The sequence below is a fragment of the Herpailurus yagouaroundi genome, unplaced genomic scaffold, assembly GCF_014898765.1.
Source record: "Herpailurus yagouaroundi ecotype Mexico unplaced genomic scaffold, PumYag 29, whole genome shotgun sequence".
Lineage (NCBI taxonomy): Eukaryota > Metazoa > Chordata > Mammalia > Carnivora > Felidae > Herpailurus > Herpailurus yagouaroundi.
In genome coordinates, this window is record NW_024412377.1 from 63455093 (window position 1) to 63479371 (window position 24279).

General features: G+C 48.0%; 1 long non-coding RNA gene across 2 annotated transcripts in view; it reads left to right on the forward strand.

The window, feature by feature from the left end:
• The window catches only part of LOC121011168 (uncharacterized), a 192966-nt gene that overhangs the window by 76628 nt on the left and 92059 nt on the right, over positions 1-24279 (forward strand). The window contains exon 1 of one of the 2 annotated variants that reach the window (XR_005781523.1): positions 9129-9364. The exons of the other annotated variant lie outside the window; for it this stretch is intronic. This is a non-coding gene — a long non-coding RNA (uncharacterized LOC121011168). Of the gene's footprint in view, positions 1-9128; positions 9365-24279 lie in introns of those variants that run through there. 2 annotated transcript variants of the gene reach the window in all.

The following is a 24279-nucleotide window of genomic DNA, read 5'->3' on the forward strand; positions in this document are numbered from 1 at the left end:
TTTAGCTTCTTCATAGCGAGAGAGAAACAGCAAGAAATAGTGAACGGGTGAGAGGCAGAAAGGGAAACTGAGGCAGGAGCCAGCCGTGAGCGACTTCCACGAAACTTCCAAAGGTGCCGCATGTGTAGGAGCAGAGTTGCTGTCAGGGCTGGGCCGTGAGGGCCCCCCTGTGCTTGCTAAATACGCTGTCTGGGGTGCAGGGGCTGACGGGCAAATACTAGTGACCATCTCTGCTGCAGCTACTGGGGGACAGAGGTCGGGGAAAGACACACACTCCCTTGTGCAGAAACCACCGTTCTTCTCCCTCTGGCTCCCTACCCAGCCAGTCCTGCAAACCACCCTGTCCCGTCCTCACCCGCCCAGACCCTCTGCCCGGGGTCGTCCACTGCCGCCAGCTGCCCTAGTCAGCCCTAGCGCCGGTGCAGGGAGACGGGGCAAGGGAAACGAAACTCCCCAGCACTGGGCCATTGAAAATAATCACTGCCTTTTCAAAGGCCGACTTTGCCCGGTGCCAAGGCAAGAACTGTCTGTCTCGCCACCTTTCAGTTCTTGTTAAAAAGCAGAAGGCATGTCAGGGCCGGGCCAGGCCACAGGACAGAGAGGGCTTTCTTTGCAGCGCCGGATGATTCTCCGTGCTTTAATGAAAGCTCTTATTAGCCCCAGCTGGCGTCCCATTTTCCTGAGCTGTAATAAAAAATGGCCTGGGTCATCCTTTCCCAGGCTAATTTCAAAAGCATTACCACCGTCATAATTGATTACTATTTATTTTGGTCATTAATAGTCATGCACCCCCTCCTTGTGACATGTGGATTAAATGGCCCGAGACTATTTATGGCACGTGGCAGCCAGTGTTTATTTTCTGTGATTCCTCAAGCCCCCAGTCCCTTTCAGAGTAACCCCTTGATTTCATGACGCCCAGAGAGTCCTTCTCTGGCTCGAGTATTCAAACTGCTAGCCGTGGTGCCAGGTGGGAGTCGGGATGAAAAGGTGGGGCTTCAGAAAAGATGAGAGAGTGCCGGGGGCATAGTCGTGCAGAGGGCAAAGAGGTGTGCCTTCCACACTGGTGTTGGAGGCAGGAGGAAGGGAGATGAACCGAACAGTTATGAGTTAGTTGTTTTTTTTTTTCTCTCTGGCCCCTTGAAGGAGGCAGTTACCAAGCATCCGTGGCCAGTTAGTTTGGGAAGAGTATTGGTATTTTCTGTCTTCAAGACAGAGAGTTTGGAAGCTGCCTGCATGTGACTGCAGAAGGATCATAATGTTCCCTAAATAGTCAAAATATGAATAGAGACCTCATCAAATGAAAATCCCTGAGGAGGTCAGTTTAATTCACACCCACTCTTGAAATGGAGCGATTTTACTTCCATATTGTCCCACCTGTTGTCCTACTGTCAGGTAGTTAGTGCTCCCAAAAGGCTCTGGAAATTACAAAAAGAAAAAAAAAAAAAAAGGCAAACAAGGGTTAAAAGCTTTAAATTTCCCCAAAGGCTGTGCTCCTACATCTCCTACGTCCTACTGGGCAGACATGCTGTGTTCAGGTGGGAATCTGACTCAAGCTAAGGCAAAGGTAGTGCCTGCCTCTGGGCCATCTAGCTTCTTGATTGGTGGAAGGATAGACACCAAGCTCGAGTCCACCAATCAGAGCTCTTCCCTAGAAATTTTGAAGCTGAGACCAATAAAAGCACAAGTCAGTCCCTCTTTGGCTTTGGCAGTAAGGAACCATTCACAGACATGAATGAAACCAGTCCACCAGTGGGAAGGATTTGGTCAATATTCAGAGAGAAGCCCATTTCAGAGATGGAGACGGAGAGAGTCCTAGTGACGTTTGAGACGCTGCTTTTAGTTACTCCTGAAACCTGGAGGAACACTGAAAAGAGTTGTGCAGGGCACAATTCATATGGCCACCATATGATATATATGTGATGTAGTGGCCCCTGGGGTTGTGCAGTGTGCAGCTTGCACAACTGTACATGGTGACCCCTCGGAAGCATCCCTGCCCTTTCTTCCGCTTGCTTGGAGATACTCCAGTGCCCTGTTATTAAACTCTTCTTTTTACCAAGTCCATTTGGAATTGGATTTATGTCGCTTAAACCAAATGAGATCTAAATAATACAATAATAGCTATCTATGACCACAAAGGGAAAAAAACCCCTGTAACTCCCTCACCCCCACCATCCAGCTTATTCTAGATAGCAAGAAAGAAGTACCTGTCTTTCTTACCTATTAATTGTCAATTTACTAGTCATTCAGGGAGTCACGGAAGAGGGAGAGAAAGTGTGCATCCCGACTCCAGCCACAGTCCTGGGGTGCCAGGCCTTGCAGACTGCCAGGCTGGACAGAAGGCACGTGAATGCAAACAATTTCCGGAAGGCCTTTGGGCTGGCTGTGTGGGAACAGCTGCACAGCTCCCTAATGGGTGTCAGTGTCATCGCAGACTCAACATTTTCCAGGGGAATGGGGCTGAGAGAATGCTGTGCTCTGGCCAGACAGTGCCCCGGAGGGGTGGGGGGATGTGGAGAGACAAGGAAGGTTGCCAGGCAGAATAGCTTCACGTCCAGACCCAGGGGACGGAGAATGAGGAGGAGTCTTGAAGAAGCTTTCAATTCATGGTTTCTGCATTCCACCACTGTAAGGGCTTTCTGAGTCTCCCTAGTAAAATATGTAGACACTTAATTTCAGGAATGAACAATAATTAAAGGATTTTTTTTTTTAAGGGTTGGGGGAGGAGGAACCCTGGCAGAGTTCTTTTAAAAGAAGGCAGAGGGAAGGGAATTCAAACAATCCCAAGGAATGTAAATAAGTGTTCTACAAAGGGATATGGATGGTGCGGTGGGATTAGCGTGGATTTTGAATTTAGCCTGATGTGGGTTCACGTCCCGGCTTTGTAGGACTATAGAGAAGCCACATCAGTTCTGGGAGGTGGCGTTTCCTCATCAAAACCAAGGATGATAATACCTAATTGAGTGTGAGTATAGCCCCAGACGCAATAAATAAATGTTAATTAGGACTACAGAACTAGAGTCTCCCAGGAAAATAGTGCAATGCCAGAATGTGAGCTCTTGGGTTTGGTTTTCTTGGTGGGCGGGGGGGGGCCGGGGGCGCGCTGAAAAGGGTTTGACACTGTGCTACGTTCTTACAGGCATCTTTTCTACTACAACTCCTTTCTCAGCTTTCATCCTGAGGCCACATGTTTTTGGAAATATGTAATGTAGTCCGCTGGATCACAGAGGAAGTCAGACTCAGTGGCCATTCTTTGAATTTTTTATCTTAGCCCTGCCCTCCCCACGACCATCTGGCCCCTTTGGTTTTGCTTTTGCTTTGCCATTACTGTTTTCATCTTTTGCTCACTGCCCATCTGTATTAGTCATCCTTTGCTGCATAACAAATTATACCAACGCTTAGCAGTTTGAAACAAGAAGCGTGAATTATCTCACAGTTTCTGTTTCGGGGATTCTGGAGCATCTGGGTGGTTCTCATTCAGTGTAGCATATGAGGCTGCAGGCAGCTGTCAGCCTGGGTTTCAGGCACCAGAAGGCTGGCCTGGGGTTTGGGTCCCATTTCCAGGTCAGCTCAGTCACTTGGCTGTTGGTAGGCGGACTTAGTTCTTCCCTACACGGACCTCTCCACGGGTTACTTGAGCGTCCTCGCAACCTGGCAATGGGAAAAGGCCCTTGTCTCCACTGTCACCAACCGTGTCCGGTTTCAGTTCTGTGCAGTCTACCTTAGATGTCTCTTAATTCAGCCTTTTGTGATTTCTTCCCTAGAGGATCTCAACAACTTCCTATGATATGGTGATTTATAATGAGAAATAGATATTTGGGCTTCACCCCTGTTCCTGGCACAGAGCTCTTCAAAATCGTTGGAATTTCTTAAGTGAAGAGAGAGCTTAAGATGAAGAGAGTGTCCTTTGTTATTCAAAACAAGCCCCTTTCAACCACACCAGAGTTTATGTTAACGTGATGACTTTTGGAAAGGCCCTAAGAATGGCGGAGACCAATCAGAGGATTAGAGGGTTGGAACTTTCAGCCCCATCCCCCTGCCTCCTGGGGGGAGAGAGGGACTAGAGGTTGAACTAATCACCAGTGGCTAGCGATTGAATTAGTCATGCCTACATAATGAAGCCTCCATAGAAACCTAAAAGGATAAAGTTCAGAGCTTCTCGGATGGCGAGCATTTGGGGGTGCCAGGAGGGTGGTGCACCTGGAGAGTGTATGGAGACTTCCCATACCACCCCTAAGCCTTGCCCTATACATCACTTTCATGTCCTCTAGTAAGCTGATAAACATAAATAAAGTGACTTCTTGAGTTCTGTGAGCCATTCTAGCAAATTATTGAATCTGAGGATGGGGTCGTGGAGGGGGGTCTCTGATTTATAGCCAGTTGACCAGAAGTACAGGAAACCTGGGATTTGTGATTGGTACCTGAAGTAGAGGGACAGTCTTGTGGGACTGAGCACTTAACCTATGGGATCCAACACTAACTGCAGGTAGATAGTGTCAGAATTGAATTGAATTGCAGGACACCCAGTTGATATCCACAGAGAATTGGAGAATTAGTTGGTGTGGGAAAAAACTTACACATCTGGTGTCAGAGTGCTGTAGGAGTGTAAAGGAACCAGGTTTTCCCGAACTTCCTCACAGGGCTTTCTCTTTCCAATCATCTGTTGAGCAAGGGTTTCTCAATCTTGGCACTAGTGACATTTTGAGCCACATAGTTCTCGGTACTTGTTGAACAAATCCTTTGTTGTCATTCGACGGTCTGTGCATTGCAGGGAGTTTAGCAGCATTCCTGGTATTTACCTACTAGATGCACCCCATCCCCTGAGTTCTGACAATCAAAGATATATCCAGACATTTTGTTGTTGTTGTTGTTGTTGTTGAAAGAGACAGAGAGAGAGAAAGAGAAGCAGTGCAATCAGGGGAGGGGCAGAAGAAGAGGTAGAGAGAGAATATCAAGCAGGCTCTAATGCAAGTGCAGAGCCTGACATGGGGCTCGATCTCATGACTGTGAGATCATGACCTGAGCTGAAAGCAAGAGTTGGATACTTAGCTGACTGAGCCACACAGGCGCCCCCACCTAGACATTGTTAAATGTCCCCTGAGTGGGGGTTGCAGGGAGCAAAAGTGCCCTTAGTTGAGAACTCCTGTGTTAAGCTGACTCTAGAGTTTCATTATAAGACATGTTAACTGTAAAATGTACTTGTGGTTTAGTGTGCAATGCACCAGGCTGTTGACGATTGGATCGATTTGTGCCTTTCTCTCTTGTTTTGACTTTTTTCTAGTTGAGGTTATACGTATGTACAGTTTGACTAGTTCTACAAGGTATGTTAAGATGCCAATAACAGGGGCGCCTGGGTGGCGCAGTCGGTTAAGCGTCCGAATTCAGCCAGGTCACGCTCTCGCGGTCCGTGAGTTCGAGCCCCGCGTCGGGCTCTGGGCTGATGGCTCAGAGCCTGGAGCCTGCTTCCGATTCTGCGTCTCCCTCTCTCTCTGACCCTCCCCCGTTCATGCTCTGTCTCTCTCTGTCCCAAAAATAAATAAAAAACGTTGAAAAAAAAAATTAAAAAAAAAAAAAAAAGATGCCAATAACATTGCTTAGTTCCCCTCCCCTCCATTTCCCCTTTCTGGGGATTCAGTTTTCAGCTCTTTTAATATTTACTCTCTATCTCTTTATATACTTGAATTGCTAACTCTGGCTTTTTCAGTCTTGGGTGTTATCCATTAACTGTGGATGATAAGGACTTATCACTCTTTTCCTCATTCCATTTCCACCACTTCCCACCCCTCCACCCTTCCCATATATTTATATTGTAATTTTGGCTTGATAAACATTGTTTCTTATACATGTTTATATATGCCCTACGGAGCCATGGCTATGAACTAATCTTTTGTTTTACCTGGAATTAACAATTGCCTTTTTATTGTCACTATTATTTGATTGTTCAATTTTCTATGTATTTATCATTAATTCAACTCCTAAATCTCAATTTCACCTTTCTGAAAAAAAAAAAATCCATTTTTAAAATTTCATTTTTCCCGGTGTGGACTGGTTGCCCTCTACTGTGGTATAGAGCTGTCAGCCTGGGCTCGTCTTTTGCCATTATCCAGAGAATTCCCCTCACCTTTGGTTTCTGTAGTACTGGGTTAAATATTGTCATCTTCCCCACCCCCCTCCTACTAATTTGTGTCTTTCCCGGAACCTTAGAATGTACCATTATTTGGAAATAGGCTCATTGTAGAGGTAATTAGTTAAGATGAGGTCATATTGGAGTAGGGTGGGCCCTTAACCCTATATGACTAATGTCGCTATAGAAAGAGGAGAAGAGATATAGAGATATGCACAGAGTCAAGACAGCCATATGGAGACAGAGGCAGAGATTGGAATTCTTCTGCCAGAAGCCAAAGAAAGGCTGGGCCCACCAGAAGCTGGAAAAAGCAAGGAAGAGCCCCTTCAAGGTTTCAGAGAAGGCATGGCCCTGCTGACACCATGATTTTGATTTCTAGCCTCTAGGACTGATAGATTTCTGTTGATTTAGACCACACAGTTTGTAGTGCATTGTTATGGCAGCCCTAGGCAACTAATACATAAGCCATGTCTTTTGTTTTTTCTTAGTTTACTCATTCATTTGATAGAATATACTAGTGGCTTTTTGGGAAAAGCATGCAGCAGTTACATTTTTTGAGAATTTGCATATCTGAATTATTTTTATTCTTTTTTTTTTTAATTTTTTTTCAACGTTTTTTATTTATTTTTGGGACGGAGAGAGACAGAGCATGAACGGGGGAGGGGCAGAGAGAGAGGGAGACACAGAATCGGAAACAGGCTCCAGGCCCCGAGCCATCAGCCCAGAGTCTGACACGGGGCTCGAACTCACGGACCGCGAGATCGTGACCTGGCTGAAGTCAGACGCTTAACCGACTGCGCCACCCAGGCGCCCTGAATTATTTTTATTCTGTTCTTATACAGGAGTGATAATTGAGCTAGATATAGAATTCTAGGTTGGAAATACTTTTCTTTTAGAATTTCGAAATCACTGCCCCATTGTCTTTTGTTTGTTTTTCTCCCCATAGCTGTTAAAATTTCTTAATTTATTCTAATTTCTGATCTATTGCATGTGGCCTGTTTTTCCTACCCTTCAGAAGCTTGGTGGGATGTTATCTTTGTTCTGAGTGTTCTGGAAATTTCATAACAATGCACCTGAGTTTAGTGTGAGTATATTTATTCTCATTATGCTGAGAACTTAAAGTCCCCTTTGAATCTGGAGATTTTTGTTCTTCAAGTTTCAAAATATTCTTTCATTATTTTGTTGATGACTATCCCCTCAGTTTTCACTGTTCTTTCTTTGTGGTACTTTTCTTATTTGCATGTAAGACTTCTTGGGCTGGTCTTCTAATTATTTTCTCTTTTCTTCCCCATTTTCTCTTTGTCTTTCTGACTTCCTTTCTGAAACTCTTTCTCAATTTTATATTTCAATCTTTTACAAAGTTTTTAACTTATATTTTCACAGTGTTAATTTTCAAAAAATATTTTTTTGTTTCTAAGTGTTTTTTTTTTATAACATTCTGTTCTTGTTTCATTGATATGGTGTCTTTTCTTATCTTGCAAGGTGATCAATGATAGTTTGGAGCCATTTTTCCTCTCCTTGCAAAATTTCTGTTTTCTCCAAGTCATTTTTATTTGTTTGTTTTGTTTCTTGACTTGTCTCATAGAGGCTTTCCTCAGATATTTTGTTGTTGTTGTTGTTGTTGTTGTTGTTGTTGTTGTTGTTGTTTTTAATCAATGGCTGTCTGAATGAGTGGAGTTTCTTGACTGTGAACTTTACTGTGGAGTGCTATGCTGTGCTAATTGCTGGGGAGCTCCTGTTTCAATATCTTTAGGTCTTTCTACCTGAGTTTGTCAGACACAGGAGATAATTTTCCTCTAATCTCCTCTCCAGAGGGCAAAAGTCTGGATCCCAGCATTCTGGAAGCTCAGTATGGGAAGAGAGATGGGAGAAGGCCACGTCCATAGTTAATGAACAATAGCCCATCAACTGGGTCTGATGTCCCATAGTCCAGAGTCTCTATATTTTATCCTTCTTGGAAGGCAAATGATCAGTCTTCTGCCAGAGTGAGGAAGGGGCAGGTACCCAGCAATGTGGAATGAGGAGGCTGTCCGGGCATCTAATACCAATAAATGGATTCCAAGCAGTCTCCATTATTTCACACCCTCCCTCCCACAGCTTTGCTCTCAGTTCCAGAAGTGCACTGTGTCACAGGTTCCTCTGTTGTTCTGAGTAGTCTCTTGTATGTGTCCACTCGGCTTACAGATTTTCTTGCTATGAGCTTGGAATTCAGTTCTGTCAGAGCTGCTTAGTCAAATAATACTTATCCATAAACTTTCTGCATCCTAAAGGTTTGTTATTTTCACCTCTCTCATTTTCCCTTGCACTTTTATGTCTCAAAAAAAAAAATCCCATCCTGATAGTTTTAGTCCCTTCACGAGGGACTGCAATGAAGGCCCGAGTTTGCACTTCCCACCTTGTTTTGGGCGTTACTTTGGAAGAGAGCCGAAGCGTGTTCTCAAGCGTGGTCTCAAGGTACCACATCTCAAGCCTGTTCTGAAGGAAACTTCTTCACCACCACTTGATCCAAGACAGCATTCTGGACCAATCATGTGCTCTCCAGCAAAACACGTGAAATGTATTTATTTATATAATGGTATCTTCCTATCAACCAGGGGAACCCTATTTCCATCAAACACTTTTCCCAAGCACTTTACCACGTTCTACCTGCCTTGCACCTGATCCGAGGACAGCTTATCCCAGAGCTGATACTGAGAGGAGATAAAGAAAGCAGGGTTGAGGTGGGGGAGGTTGGGTGATTTATTGGTTCGTGACGCACGGAGCCCGAAGACGACTTGGGACTTGTGTTATTTGGGGTGGGCAGGAAAACATGCGTTGATGAGGTGGTGTGTGAGCAGAGAGCACAGGAGTAGAGGAGAAAGGCATGCGGATGTCTGGGGGAGAGTTTTCAGGAAAGAAAACAACAGGGCCAAGGGCTCTAGGAGGGGAGGCAGGAGACCAGTGGGGATGGAGAAGAAGAGGGAGGGGGAGGGCGGGAGGGGACTGGCTTGGTGGGCCCATAATTAGGCGCTGACATTATCTCCAGGTGAGGTGGAAAAGCCACCACAGAGTCTGGATTGGAATTACCTGACGCATCCCGAATTGCTCTGGCTACGGGGGAGAAGACCATTGTGGGTGAGAGCGGGAAGCAGAGAGCCCAGTGAGGAGGCTGCTGGATGCACGTGGGGGGGAAGAAGGTGTTGACCCGGACCAGGGAGCAGTGGAGGTGATGGTGCAGGACTCGATGCCGGGTGTATTTTAAAGGTAAGGCTCCAAGGACTTGCAGGCACGTTAAATGTGAGGCACCCAGGGAATGTGAGGAGCCCAGGATGACGCTGAAATTTTTGACCTCAGCTTCGAGAAAGACAAAGTGGCCAGGTGTTAGTGCAGGCCAGAGTGAGGGCCGAGCAGCCGGAGGAGGGAAGGTCAGGGGCTCGGCTTGGGCTATGCCAAATTTGAGGGGCTTGTTACATGTCGAGGTGGAGATGGCCGAGCAGGCTTTTCCCTGGAGAAGTGCCCAGGGTTCATGGAGCTTTCTGGGGTGCCAGACGCCCTCTGTGTGCTGAGGGATTCTTCTTTTTGTGTGTGGAGGACAAAACAAAGGCATAGAAAGGTGAAGTACCTTGCCCATGGCCATATTGTGAGTAAATGTTGGAGCTGGGTTCAAACCTGAGCCATCTGGCCCCAAGCTTGTTCTACCCACCGTGCTCCCTGTGTCCCCCTCCTCCTCTGGGGTGCACATTTAGATCTTCAGGGTTTTGTGTGGGCAGCAGGAACCTGATGGGGCTTGGGGAGAACAGTGAATAGCGAGCTCTTGGGCTCAGGTGTAAGGCAGGCAGCAGATTCTTGCAGTTGCTAAAAGCAAGGCTTGTGGGGCCCGTCAGAGCTGGGTTTGAGCCTCTGTTACTTATTAACCTTGAGGAACTCATTTGCCCTCTTGACCTCAGTTCCCCTTTTCGTAAAATGTGGACAGTGGCCACATGTGGAGAGATGCTAGGTTGTCCATAGGGTCATTGAAAGGTTGAAATGAGCAATGCATACAAAGTGTTCGGTCAGTGTCGTTTGTTGTCATCACCATTGGTCCTAAAAGGCAAACGTTGTAGTGTGTCCTGATCAGACCCCCAGAAGCGCCCCCTGCCCCAATCCACCATAAGGTGCTGTGTTGGGAGGGAGGTGGGATTGGTTGGAAGGGAGCTTGGCAGTCCCCTGTGATAGAGTAGTGCACAGAATCTTCAGGAATGGCCTCATCCTCTTTCAGAAGCCAGGAATCGTTCAGGGCGTTACCCAATCCCATGGTATTAGGGAGACTTTGTGGCCAGTAAAACCACCTATGATTCTTCTGACCTGATGGCTTCTAATCTTACTTTCCGTTGCTCTGGGATCCCGGGGATCAGGGCTACAGGAAGGGTCCTCCTGGCCGGAGAGCAGACTCACAAGGAAGCTTCTTGCTTCTCAAGGCCATTTGAACTCCTACTTGGAGGACGCTGGGACATAGCTTGAATTGGCCCATCTCACCACACAACATGCCTGCAGCCCTGGAATGTTTCTTTAGACGAGACAGTCTCTGACTTACAGGAATGAAGAGTCACCTTTAATTCCTGGGTCCAGAAGGATCCCAAATGAATTTAGAACTAAAGACTCTCAGTTCAGAGGGACACTTTAAAAAGCAACCAATAATTACAGTTTGGGAGCCATGAAGTAGCCTGAAGAGGCCAAGGCCTGTCCATACTAGACCAAAGAAAGAATTTTATTTACCAACTTTTCATTTATGCTCCACCCACTTCCAAGAATTTGGGGTGGCTGGCTGGAGAAAGCAAACAAGAAGCCCATCTCTAAGGCTTTACCTGCTGGTAGAACTCCTGAGCTGGTTCTAATAAAGTGGGTTATTTTGCCAGGAGGAGACAGAGATCATGGAGCCTGGAGTAAGTCACACGGAGGGGCCCGCTACTCACAGACGTAACATACACTGAAAAGAGAAACCATTCCAAGGGCCTCTCTTCCCAGCATCCTCAAGGAATGCAACTTATCATCAAGTGTTGCCACATTTAAATTACTGATTCCTCTCTGTTCTATGCACTGGAACTCTGACACTAGAATTCCTAATGCAGAGGTTTGGGGCAGGTGACTGGAGTAAATGTATCAATTTATCAGGTAGTTTCATGGTGACAGTTGGTCTAGGAGTAGATGCTAGTTGGGGCAGAAGACTTGAGCGTCTCGACCCCCCCCCCCACCCCGCCCCCGCCGGGGAAAGACAGAAGGGCTGGGTGGGGCATGGGTGAAGTGGACTGACCGCATAGGGAGGTCTGGTGCCTCGATCAGGGAATGTGGTAATAAGAGCAAGTAGGCCCATGTGTGAGGGCAAGAAACCCACATGTGTTGAGCATCTATTATATGTTTAGGCTGTTTACATGTTACCTCTCTAACAGTCCAGGGAGATCAATATTGTTTATTCTTGATTTTATCTAAGGAGGAAACTGAGGCTCACAGAGGTGCAGTGATGGGCCTACGTCACACGGCTAGAAAGGAATTGAGTCCTAACTTGTTCACACTATGATCTGGTAGCACCGGATCTAAACTCGTGGCAGGTGTTGACTCCTCAGCTCCCGGCCCGGCCTGGGGAAGCTTCAGGGCTTCTCTTAGTCAAACCTCGTCCTCTGATGGGCAAGGAAGCAAAAGCCCAGAGAGACCTGAGGTGTCTTGTCCACTGGGAGATAGCAGAGACTCATTTTGCATTTTGATCCAAAACTTCTAAGGGCCGGTCGGCCGCTGTGACACGACCCTGCAGCGCAAAGCCCCCTACAATTCTCCAAGCTCGCAAAACCATTTTCAGAAACGGAGGAGTTCGGCAGCCACACCTGCTGGGAAGTGGAGTCTATTTTGTGCTGGAAGCCACCTTATTTACCATACCTGACCGTGGCCTGTGTCAGAGCACATTCCTAAGGATCTAGACACATGCAGGTCAAATCCTGGTACAACCAGCACCCGGGGGGCAGTTGTGCTTCCTTGGGTCAAGTATTTCCGGGTACAAGTGGCCTGAGGCTTGGACACATTTCTGACATTGCGGGATTGGACGTTTTTAGGGAAATAGCAGCGTGAATTCCTGTGCGAACACAGACTTCCTTATACCATTTGCAGGTAGATTAACATCATTTTTTTAAATTTTTTTTAACGTTTATTTATTTTTGAGACAGAGAGAGACAGAGCATGAACGGGGGAGGGTCAGAGAGAGGGAGACACAGAATCTGAAACAGGCTCCAGGCTCTGAGCCGTCCGCCCAGAGCCCGACGCGGGGCTCGAACTCACGGACCGCGAGATCGTGACCTGAGCTGACGTCGGCCGCTCAACCGACTGAGCCACCCAGGCGCCCCGAGATTAACATCATTTTTTACCAGTGTTCTTTTGATGAATGCTGCCAAATTGAGGCAGCTGGAATATTAGAAATGGACGTATTTAAAAGCCACTAGGCATGCGTTAAGTGGAGTGAAGCCAAAGGCAGATACGCGGTTCTTTTGGGAGCGGGAAGAAAGAAAGTAATAATGAGCGCGGGTGTTCAGAACTGTAAGACCAATGGGCACGTGATAATGGCCGAGAGCTGCCATTTTTTGAGTGTCCTTCTTTGTGCTGGGCACTCCTTTCCCTACAAGCTATCATTCAGTGAGAACCAGTCAGACTGCCCGGGCTTGACTCTGAGCTTTGCCATTTTGCAACTGGGTGACGTAGAACAATTTCCTTATTCTGTCTGTGCCTCCACTTTCCTCATCTGTACGACAGAGATAAAAGTGGCCCCTGTCCTTGTGGCAGGATTGAGCATAGAAGATCATCCTCCTGAGGCGTTTGGCACAGAAGCTGGCTTGCAGTAAGCACTCGGTAAACATTAGCAGTTACTACCTTCTGCTTTCACAAATATGCCAAGTACGTTTTCCCTTACTCATTTTGTGAACATACGCCGTGGGCTCACAGAAGGTTAACACACTGCCTAGGGCCACACAGCTAGTTTGGGGCAGGGCCGGGTCTTGAACTCAGACCGCTCTACCTGTGAAACTAAGCCCAGGGAAGAACCAGAACAGGCCAATGTGTGATCTCAAAAGCAGGTAGATGCTGGAAGGGGGTGAGAGGGCTTTGAGCAATCGGGCCACTCCCATATCGTTTCTTCTGGGGCAGGTGCGGGACTGTCTATTTCACACATGTAGCGAGGAGAAAGACATTACTGTTACCTTAAAATTGGTTGGCCTAAGAGGAATTCCGTTTTAGAAGAAAACCGTTCCTGTGGTTAGGAAAACACTTGAGTGTTCCCGTTTGATTTGAAAGCGAGGCCCACCGGGCAGAGCCGATCGCACTGGCTCTTACCCTGTCAGAACCAGTGACCCTGTCCTTATAGGAAATGTGTTGTGAATCCCCTTTGCGCTCCTGAAATGAAATGAAATGTGTCTACACACATTGTTCCTCCCCCCCCAAATTAACATAATGCTCTAGTTATAATAGAAAAGAGAAAAAAAGGAAATAATGTACGATAAAATAATATATGTACTGACATCTAGACACATAGGCATGGCCGTCCTGGGAAGTATATGTGAAGTGGTCAGATATGTGCTCCAAACCATAGGACATAAGTTTAGATTTGAAAGATGTAGACAAAAATCAAATGAAGATTGTTGCAACTTCATGCATCTTTAGTAGTTAATTAATAGTCAACTAAGGATATATGTCTACTTAAACCATAGGATCATGTAGAAATGTAGACAGACACGGGTGGATTATACGGGTTACTCACATACCTTGAGCAACTTTGCTGTTGGTGACATATTTTTTCTGAAATGATGATTCAAATCTTGGCAAAGTTCCAAACAAAACAAAATAAAAACCTTCTCTAAATTTACACAGGAGTTACATTCTGGGAAACTCAGTGTATATTAAACCGTGCAAAAAAAAAACCCCCCCACATTTTGTGTGTATGTGTAGAGCTGAGCTAGATTCTCAGATCACTCTAAACAGGTTTTTCAGCTCCACGGATGTGTAATGGATCACTCAAGAAAAGTGTGTGGGATTATAAATCACAATATGAAAGGTGAAACTAGAAAACTTCTAGAAGGAAACAAAGGGGGTAGGCAAGGATTACTTGGGACCAAAAATTATTAACCCTAGAGGAGAACTCGCTGTCTTAAGACGCTGTTTCATCAAATGGCACTTTTAGGAACATGAAAAGACACATCACAGAATGAGAGAAGATATTTGCAATCTAGCTATTCATGAGAGAAGCCCTAGACAGAATGCATGAAGAGCTACAGATCAGTAAAAGAAGAGGCAATTCAACAGAAAACCAGGCAGAAGATTTGAGCAGACGTTTCACAGAAAAGGACAGCCAAATGGCCAGTGACCACAGTGGGCTACCACACCACACCCTCCAGAATGGCCACCAAGAAACAGACAATACTAAGTGTTGATGTGACAACAGGGAACGCTCATACCGTGTAGGCGGAAGCGTAAGTTGCCACAACAGTTCGGGGCGAGTCTTTGGCCGTGGGTACTAAGGCTGCGATACGCCTGTCCCGTGGTCTAGCTATTCACTCCTAGGTGTCCGGCAGAAATCGGTGCATCAGTGAACCAAAAATGTGTGCAGGAATGTTCGAGGCGGCACCGTTCCTAATACCTACAAACTCGAAACACCCCGTGTGCTCATCAAGAACTATATGCGGCAAATGAAGGAATCTCACAGACATGGTGAGTGGAAGGAGCCAGACACAAAAGACCGACACATAGCATGAAGCCATTTCCAGGAGGTTCTAGAAAAGGGCAGGTAGATTCCTAGTGTTAGAGGTCAGGATGGTGGTTATCAGTGGTGGGTCGTGGTGACTGCAAGGGGGTCCAAGGAAGCTTTGAGGGTCCTGATAATCTGATTTTGGTCTGGCTGCTGGTTACGTGGATATGTTCGCTTTGTGAATATGCATTGAGCGTGTACTTCGATATGTGTGGTCTTCTGCACGCCTGCCGTAGCTCAGTCAGTTTACAGTAAATATTGAAAAAAAAAATTAAACCCTACCAAATGCCACTGCCAATCATTGGAACAGCTAAAAATATTTCACGGATTTCCAAAATGCTTCCAGATATCCCCCCTTGAGAACCAGAGGTCCAAACAGAAGGGGTAACACCAAGAAATGGGGGAATTCTCTACCTGGCCAAATCACGGGGATTGAGAGGTTTATTGACTCACACCCAGGAGGACATGGGAGGAAGATTCTCTCTTCTATAGGAAGATTCCAGAAACAAGGATGAGGAGTGGACCTTGGACGGGGTTGCTCTAAAGCAACCCGGGATGCAGTCCCATATTGAGCTGTACGCTCTGGAGCAGCAGGGATGCTAGCTGGTGGCACTTCCTTGGCCATGTTCTGTACCCACATGGCGTGGATGCTGAAAGCCAAGCATGCGAGGTAGGGGTCTGCCATGCCAGTGGGCCAAATGGGGTACAAAGTGAGACTCTGGGGGTCTGCATCCACTGAATGTCCGGGGGGGGGCAATACAGTGAGGGGGGGATGGCTGGTGCTCCCTGGGATATTTCTGAGTCCAAAGAGCAAGGCATGAGTTCACAGGTCACAGGTGGGAGTATCACGTCAGCAGACTACCAGTGACCAGATGGGAAGGAACATGGCTCCCAGCCAGTACCCAGGCCGGGGCTCCTTCCTTCCCATGCCAGGATGGCGTGTGGAGGAGTGCGTGTGGCCCCTCCCATACTAACTTGGTTGCAGGGGTGACTCGTGGGCATCGCCAGTCTGAACCAACACTGGGCAGGTGAGTTAGAGCAAAGTCTTAGGCCCTCACCTCCCTGGGTGTGAAGCCTTCAGTTGCTGGGTTATGTGAGTCTGAGGGTTACAGGGAGCAATCGGGGACAGACTAGGCACGGATGGGACTTGAAGCAGGTTTACCACCCGCATGGTGATGTTTAAAATTTATCAGCCAGGGGGTGGCTGGCTGGCTCAGTCGGTGGAGCATGCAACCCTTTGATCTCAGGGTCGTGAGTTCAAGCCCCACAATGGGCAGGGGGCCTACTTAAAAATAAATAAATAATAAATAAAAGTTATCAGCCAATTCAAGTGTACCTTTATACACTAGCCAAAGATCAGCCCAGCCTGAGTACCGTATCCAGAAGCGAACCAGGGGGAGGTCATCTGAAAGACACTTTTATCCAAGAGACACCCAGGAAGAATACACTTGTGTCTTGTAAACAGTTGTCCACATCACCTGAAGTTGAACAAGAACTCAAGAAACAGAGCATTCTGGCCCACAGAGTGGGCCGAAGCAGTTTACTGGGTGTCAGTTCTACATGGAGAGGGGAAGAGGCATCTCAGCCAGAAGTCAGCCCAGGGAGAGACGGTCTCTCAGCTAAGATTAAGTTCAGCTGCTATGAAAGCAACATGCCAAAGAAGGGCAGTCGAGTGGGCACAGTAATGCTGACTGTTCTCTCATTGAAAACTGCTCTGCACGCAGTTGGTCCAGGGCTGGTGTGGTTGTTTCACGGTCACTGGGTTGCCAGGTTCCATCCCCATTTTCGCTTCCCCAGCCTTAGCCTTTGCTTTCGTCCTTAGTTTGCCTCATGGCCCAAGGAGGCTGTTGGAGCCCCAGCTATCTCTTATGTAGTCCAGAAAGGAGGACGGAAGGAAGGGCAAAGGGATACTCCATCTGGCTGTTCCCTTTTTTTTTTTTTTAATTTCAACGTTTATTTATTTTTGGGACAGAGAGAGACAGAGCATGAACGGGGGAGGGGCAGAGAGAGAGGGAGACACAGAATCAGAAACAGGCTCCAGGCTCCGAGCCATCAGCCCAGAGCCCGACGCGGGGCTCGAACTCCCGGACCGCGAGATCGTGACCTGGCTGAAGTCGGACGCTTAACCGACTGCGCCACCCAGGCGCCCCTGGCTGTTCCCTTTTTAAGGAGCATCCTTGACCTACTCCAAAGACTTGGAGTAATTTCCGGGATTTTACAGGAAGATTGGGAACAGCAAGGCCACATGTTCCTTCTTCATAGTCTTGATGAGGGGATTAAAACAGGATGCCCTCACAAAGCCTCTGGCCCAAATGCCCAAGGTTCCCTTCTCCCCTATGTCTTTCTTTTTAGTTGTAGATTCTCCTGGTAATTCTCTATTTAATTATGAATAATCCTAACTTACTGAGCATTGTTTTTGCTAGGCACTAAAGCACTTTATATATGTTAGTATTTTTACTACTTACCAGGACTCTTTCCACGAGAAGTAGGCAAATGTGGAGGCACGTGTTTCAAACTGGTCAGTTTGCCTTTAAGTGAGTTGAGCAGCAGTTTTCAGAGCGTTTTCACATGTGAACTCACTAAAACATGCACAGTCTCAGGCCCCAGCCCAGACCTACTGAATCACAAAACTGTGGCTGTAGGGGTGGGGCCCAGCCATCTGGGCGCAACATGACCTCCAGGTGACCTTGATATGCACTCAAGTTGGGAACCACTGGCCTCATTTTTCCGTGGGTTCAGCTGCCCTGTGTAATGATTAATAATCATAATTGCTAACAGTTATTTGACTTTTCCTATGCGCCAGGCACTGGCTAAGTGCTTTGACACGGGCTGTCTCCCGCATTCCCAAAGTATTCTACGCGGCTATTAATATCCCCATTTTATAGACAAGGAAACTAAGGCAGAGAAAGATTAAGTGACTGTTCAAGGTCACCCAGGCCTGAGCTCAACTGCCTGCTTTTGTGTTTTCACAGTGGTTGTAATGATGACACAGAGCATGGCAACATATTATATAATTAAAAAAAAAAAAATCTGTTCCCTGAAATCCTTGCAACCTCAAGGGTTTTTCTTAAATGGCGGTTGACCAGAAACTGTGACTGATGGGAACTGGCCTGTTCTCAGGGTATCTGACTAATCTAGGCTTGCCTTTGGTTCGAGTGGCAAATCCAGATCCCTACAAGCGCCAGGCAGGTGACATAGCAGGCGTGAGAGGTGACAGGCAGTGAGGTGGTTCCAAGGTGAGGCAGTAGGGTTTGGTGGGAAATATGGTGAGATGGGGTATATGTCCAGTCCAAAGGGGGAAACCACAGCTCCAGAGATGTTGCCATGTGATGACGTGGGCTCCTTTCACCCCATTTTATAAGCAAAAACAGCAATCTGGATTTTATGTGAAATCTCCCAATTTAAAAACTGACCCTCAATTCCGGTTTTCAGACACCATGAAGAAAGCTGAACAGAAGACATCTATCTGGGGGCCAGATGTGGTCCAGGGGCCGCTCCGTTGCCACTTCTGTGTAGCCCTCTTCAATGTCAGTGCAGAAGGTTGGCTGATTTGGTTGTGTTTCCCCATATCAGCCTCCCGGGTTAATTACTGAATTTTATGCATTTCAATGTCACCCTCGGGCCAATAGCCAGCCAGCTATGCAGGGGAATAAAAGAAGGGCGCAGGGAATTGAGCTGGATGTCAGAGATCCCAGAGCTTCTGGACGGGGGTAGGCAGGTTCCCTTCGTCCTACAGTGGCGGAGGTCCTGCGGTCCTGTGGTTCAGCGCCTGCTTTTCAGGCTCTGCGGTGCCAGCGGGTGTCGACAAGAAGGTGTTGCGAGCGCCCCCTGGTGGACAGAGGGGGCACTGCCGAAAGCCTGAGGGCCGGGGGCGTGAACTTCTGGGGCCAGGTCCAGGTAGGAAAGCTGGAAAATGACCTGGGTTGGGGGGACGGGGGACACCCGAAGGCAGCCAGCTCCCTGAAATTCGAGAACAACTCGAAATGTTAGCAATGTCTGTAATAATAATAATAATAAAAATTAATAATGTATTAATAATATAATATTACAGTAAGTATAATAGCCATATTAGTAATAAACAGAACAACATAATAATTGATGCTTAACAATTGAAGATTTACAGTTCACAAGAGGTATTACTTACTGTGTCTATTTAATCGTTAAAAGCACTGAGCACTCTAGTAACGTATAAATGTATTCTTATTGAACAAGATTCAAACAATATGGAAGAGCAAATATTTTCAAGGTCTTTTAGCAAACTCTCCTTTTGAAATAATGCTGAACTTACTGAAGAGTTGCAGGAATAGGGCAGACTTTCCAAACACCTTTTGTCCGCCTGATCGGTTGTTAGTATTTTTGCCACATTTGCTTTGTCATTTCTCTAAATACAAAGTATTATTTTTATAATCTGAGCCATTTGGTAGAACATTGTAGACATGATACGCCTTCACCCGTGAACAGTTTGGTGGGTATTTCCTAAGAACAGGGTCGTTCCCTCCATTGCCTAGTTCACTCGTTAGAATCAGGAACATTAACACGGAGGCAATACTGCGTCATCTACAGACGTTATTCAGATTTCACCATTGTTGCGGTAATGTCCCTCATAACATTTTTTGGCGATCCCACCCTTATTAGAAAACATGAAAATACGAATGTTTTTCCTCACTCTCTCCCTTGGCCAGAGATACCTCACCCCCCTGTACGGTGCATACCCCTTAGGGATCTATCTTTCATGTTCCTCGATGAAATCCTATTTCTCCCTTATCAATATGCCTTGAGAGCTCTTTTCAGTCTTCCCCAAGCCCTCCAAAGTAGAACTCTCTAGTTCTATTTTATGCCCGAAGAAACAGTTTCAACCTGATGGGGACAGTGCCTTTGGTGTTGCGGCTGGAACTCTAGTCCTGTTCTGTGACCTCAGGTCCCCCAGGCTCACTAAGAAGGCAGGAGAAGGTGAAAGGAAAGGCTTGTCCTCCGGAGTTATTCCAAGTGCTGCCCCATCTCCCTGGATCCTTCGGCAGCATGTGAACAGCCTGGGCGCCCTCCTCCTTGAGACGGCCTCCATCTGGCTTCCCGGACACCTTGCCTTCCCGGTTCTCCCCCCCTCCCCTCTGCTCTTATCGGGTCCTCCACTCTCAGCACTGGGGCCCAGGACTCAGTCCTGGACCCCTCTCCTCTCTACCTGCACCGCCGTGCAGGTGAGTGCATAACCTCCTGAGTTCTGGGGACTCCCAAATTTGTACAGCTAGCCTGCGGTCTCCAGTGAATTCGAGGCTCCCGTATCCAACTGCTTACTTGACATTTCCTCTTAGATTTCCAGTGGGCACCTCATGTTTAAAATGCCCAGATGGAACTCCTGATTCCTTGGCCCCATCTGGATCCCATTTGTCCTCATCTTGGTAGGTGACATCTCCGTCTTTCTGGTTGCTCAGGCTGAAGCCTGAAGTTGTCTCTGATGTGTCTCTTCTCTCTCCTACTCCCCATCCAGTCCAAGAGAAAATCTGATCGGTTCTTCCTTCAGTTCCAATTCCAACCCCTTCCCGCCACCTCCACGGCTGTCCCCCAGGTCTCCCATCCGGATGATCACAGACATTTTCTGACTAGTCTCCCTGCTGCTTCTCTGCCTCCTTTTGAGTCTGTTTTCTACCCAGAAGACACAACGATGTTTATAAAACAAATCATGTTGCATCCGTGCTCTAAACCCCACAGTGGTTTCCCATCTCCCCTGCGTCTCTCTCCTCTCTTTCCCACCCTTCCTGTCCTTGCTATCTTCTGGCCACGCTGGCTTCTTTGCTGTTGCTTGGGTGCACAGGGGTTTTTGCACTGGCTGTTCCCTCTGCCTGGAATGTTCTTCTCTCAGATACTCCCATTGCTCTGCCTTTTCCTACATGACTTGGTTCACCATCATCATTCAGTGAAGCATCCCCTAATTGTTAATTCATTCAATACGTGTATTCATTTCTCCCACAAATCTTTGCTGAGGGCCCACTTTGTGACAAGCATCGCTCTAGGCACAGAGGAGACAACTTTGAACAAGATTCTCACCCACACGGAGAAAGACTATAAACAATGAGATAATAGGGTCTATGATAACTATTTAAAAGGGGGAGGTGAGCAGGCAAGGGAGATTGGGGGTGCTGGAGGAGTTGTGGTTCAAAATTCGGTAATCGGGGCACCTGGGTGGCTCAGTTGGTTGAGCGTCCGACTTCGGCTCAGGTCATGATCTTTTGGTTTGTGGGTTTGAGCCCCACGTCGGGCTCTGTGCTGACAGCTCAGAGCCTGGAGCCTGCGTCAGATTCTGTGTATGTGTGCCTCTCTCTGTCCCTCCCCTGGTCGCACTCTGTCTCTCTCTCTCAAAAAAAGAATAAACATTAAAAAAATTTTTTAATTGGGTAATCAGGATAGGGCAATTCATAAAATGCCATTTGAACAAAGTTTTGAAGAAGTAAGGGCTTAAGTCATGAGGACATCTGGGGGAAGAGCATTATAGGTAGAGGGAACAGCCAGTGCAAAGGCCCTGAGGCAGGGAGCGTTCCTGCAGCTTCAAAGAACAGCAAGCAGTCCAGTGTGGTTTGGGTGAGAGAGCAAGGAGGAGTGGGAGACAGGAGGGCAGAGGAGGAATGAGGTTTGTGGGGTGGAGAACGAGGGTATTCAGATCTTTCTTCTGAGTAAAGCAGTGCCACTAGAGAGGCCACCATAGCAAACACCATCCTTCTTCTCACTGCCCACACTTCCTGCCTTGCTCTGCTTTCATCACTAAGCAAACTTATATGCCAGGTCCTTTTCTAGGTTCTGGGGATACAAGAGAACATTGCTGGTGGCTGCCCTCAAAGACTCTCCAGGCTAGCAGAAGGGACAAGGGAGGGATGGGCGCATAGGGAGCTAAGTGGAGGGCTTTGGAATGTGATGTGGTCCCAGGCACCTGGCCGTCCGTAGCCCATGGTGGTGGTGGCCAGGCCAGAAGACTCGGTCAGGGAGCCCGGCAGGCCACAACCTGTCCCCAGTGGAAGTGTTGACCAGTGTCTGTGGAGTTGAGTGTGATGGCAGAAGTAAGGTCTTCCTTGTTTAGAGAAGGAGGGTGGAGAGGATTCAAGATCACCCGTGTGAGTTTAACCTAGACCCCTCGTAGCAGCTGTGGCCTTGCCCCTCAGTGCCAGGGGACAGAGAGCTGAGCACACAGAGAAGGCTGCCTGCCCCTATCCCGGAGGGGCTGAGCGGTCTCCTCCCATCCCTGAATCTCAGAAGGAAGCAGGGGACAGAAAAGAAAGGGGTGGCATGCACATCTCCCAGGTTCTTTGCTTTGTTTTCCATGCTTTATGGGATACTATCCCCAGATTTCATGCTCCCTGGGACTCCAAGAATGTGGGCTGTGAAACTCAGCTCTCTGAGGACTTTAGTCACTGAAGGACCTGGGTCTCAGCCCTGATTTGGTCCCGCTGGAGCTGTTGTAGAAAAGTGCCAACTGGTGTCCTGGGAGCCAGTGCTGATGTCCAATGGGTCACTGGGAGGAGTTACGTTTCCGAAGATCGTAGGTGAGCATCCCTGCTTCATGGCGTCTCAGTTTGGTAATTGACAATGGCAGGCAGACAGTTTGTCCTTGAGCCTTTCATTCATGCCACCCCTCCTGCTGGACCCTCTGCACGTCCTAGGGAAACAGAAAAGGCACACCCCTACCCAGGGTCTGCTGGAGAAGACCGACAGGTAAGCAGGCAGGTCCAGCCCAGTGCGAGCAGTGCCCTTAGTTAGGACCCGGTGGCAGTGTGGCTCAGATGGGGCCACCAAGCCAGCTTCTGGTTGGGAAAGGCTTCTGATTAGTTTTCTGTGGCTGCTTTAACAAATTACCATAAGCTCAATGGCTTAAAGCAGCATAAATGTATTCCCTTTCAGTTCTGGAGACCGAAAGTCTGACATGAGTCTCACTGGTCAAGGTCATGGTGTCAGCAGGGCTGGCCCCTTCTGGAACCACTGAGGGTAGAAAACGTTCTTTGCCTTTTTCAGCTTCTAGAGGCTGACCATATTCGATCTCAGCTCTGTCACGACATGGCCTGCTCCCCTGTGGCCAAATGTCCTTCTGCCTCCCTCTTTAAGGATGTTTGTCATGCTTTTTAGGGCTCACCTGGATAATGGGTGATAATCTTCCGGTCTCAAGACCCATAACTTACCGCACGTACAGAGACTTTGCCATATACTGTGACAAGGGGTCTGGGGATTCAGCGGTGGACATCCGGGGGCCTGGCACAGCTTCCTGGAGCAGACAGCTGTGAGGTGGGCAAGAGGGGTGAGGGTGCCCCTCAGTGAGGGATGGGCCTGAGGCACAGAAAAGGCTAGCACAGTCAGTGAGGGCATGGGAGCGGAGAGGTTGGCAGGGGCCAGATGTCCCCGTGTTAGGAAGCCTGGCTTTGTCCTGGGGTGGGAGGGGGGGGCGAGTCTGCCCTGAAACTTAAACATGGACTGAAGGACGTTGTGTGGACCGGGGCCTCTCAGGACACGGATGCCACACTCAGAGGGGCTATTTGCAAAGGGGTGGATGGGGTTTAGGATGACTAACAGGAATGGGGCTTAGCTGGGACTGGGCGGTGATATGTGACCACCTTTTTAGGAAGGTGTGACCATCTCAAGGAGGCAGGCAGGGAGGGGGGGGATGATCAGAACCCAGAGAGGGCGGCCCTGTGGCGAAGAGTCTGCGGGAGAGGGGTGCGGCCAACCGTGTGACCTGGAGGGGAGGGAGCTGAGTCATGACTGTCACGTGCCTACTCTCCTCACACGCCCTCCCATGGCCTGCTGATGCCCCTCTACAGGGCGGAGCAGAGAGGAGGGACCGGGTGGGGCCGGGTGGGGGAACGCCCAGCACAGGTGTCACAGGGCAGTGGGACAGCTGGATCATTTTCAGGAAAGATCACTCTGGCCACCCACTGGAGGATGGATCTGAGTGGGAGAGAGGTAGAAGGTGGGGGTGGGGGGCGCAGGTCATTCCAGATGATTAAAACAGCCCTTTTTTAACGCTTTTGTTATTTTTGAGAGGGAGAGAGAGAGGGAGAGAGGGAGAGAGAGAATGAGTAGGGCAGGGGCAGAGAGAGGGAAAGACAGAGGATCCGAAGCAGGCTCTGTGCTGACAGCAGAGAGCCTGATTTGGGGCTCGAACTCACAAACCATGAGATCGTGACCTAAGTTGGACACTTAACCAACGGAGCCACCCAAAACAGCACTTTTAAAAGATAAATTCCCCAGTTGGGGGTCCATTTTCCCTATGGGGTATCTGGAATAGTTTAGGAACCAGCCGTGTCTGAGAGGGTAAAATTCACCCCATGCTGCCATCATATAAGTGTGCTAAATGCCTCCCTTCCGAAGAGGCTACACCTCTGGGGAGGTCTGGGGGGGGGGGGGCTTCCTGCAGACCACAGAAGCCACCTGCAGTGAGTTTAAGCAG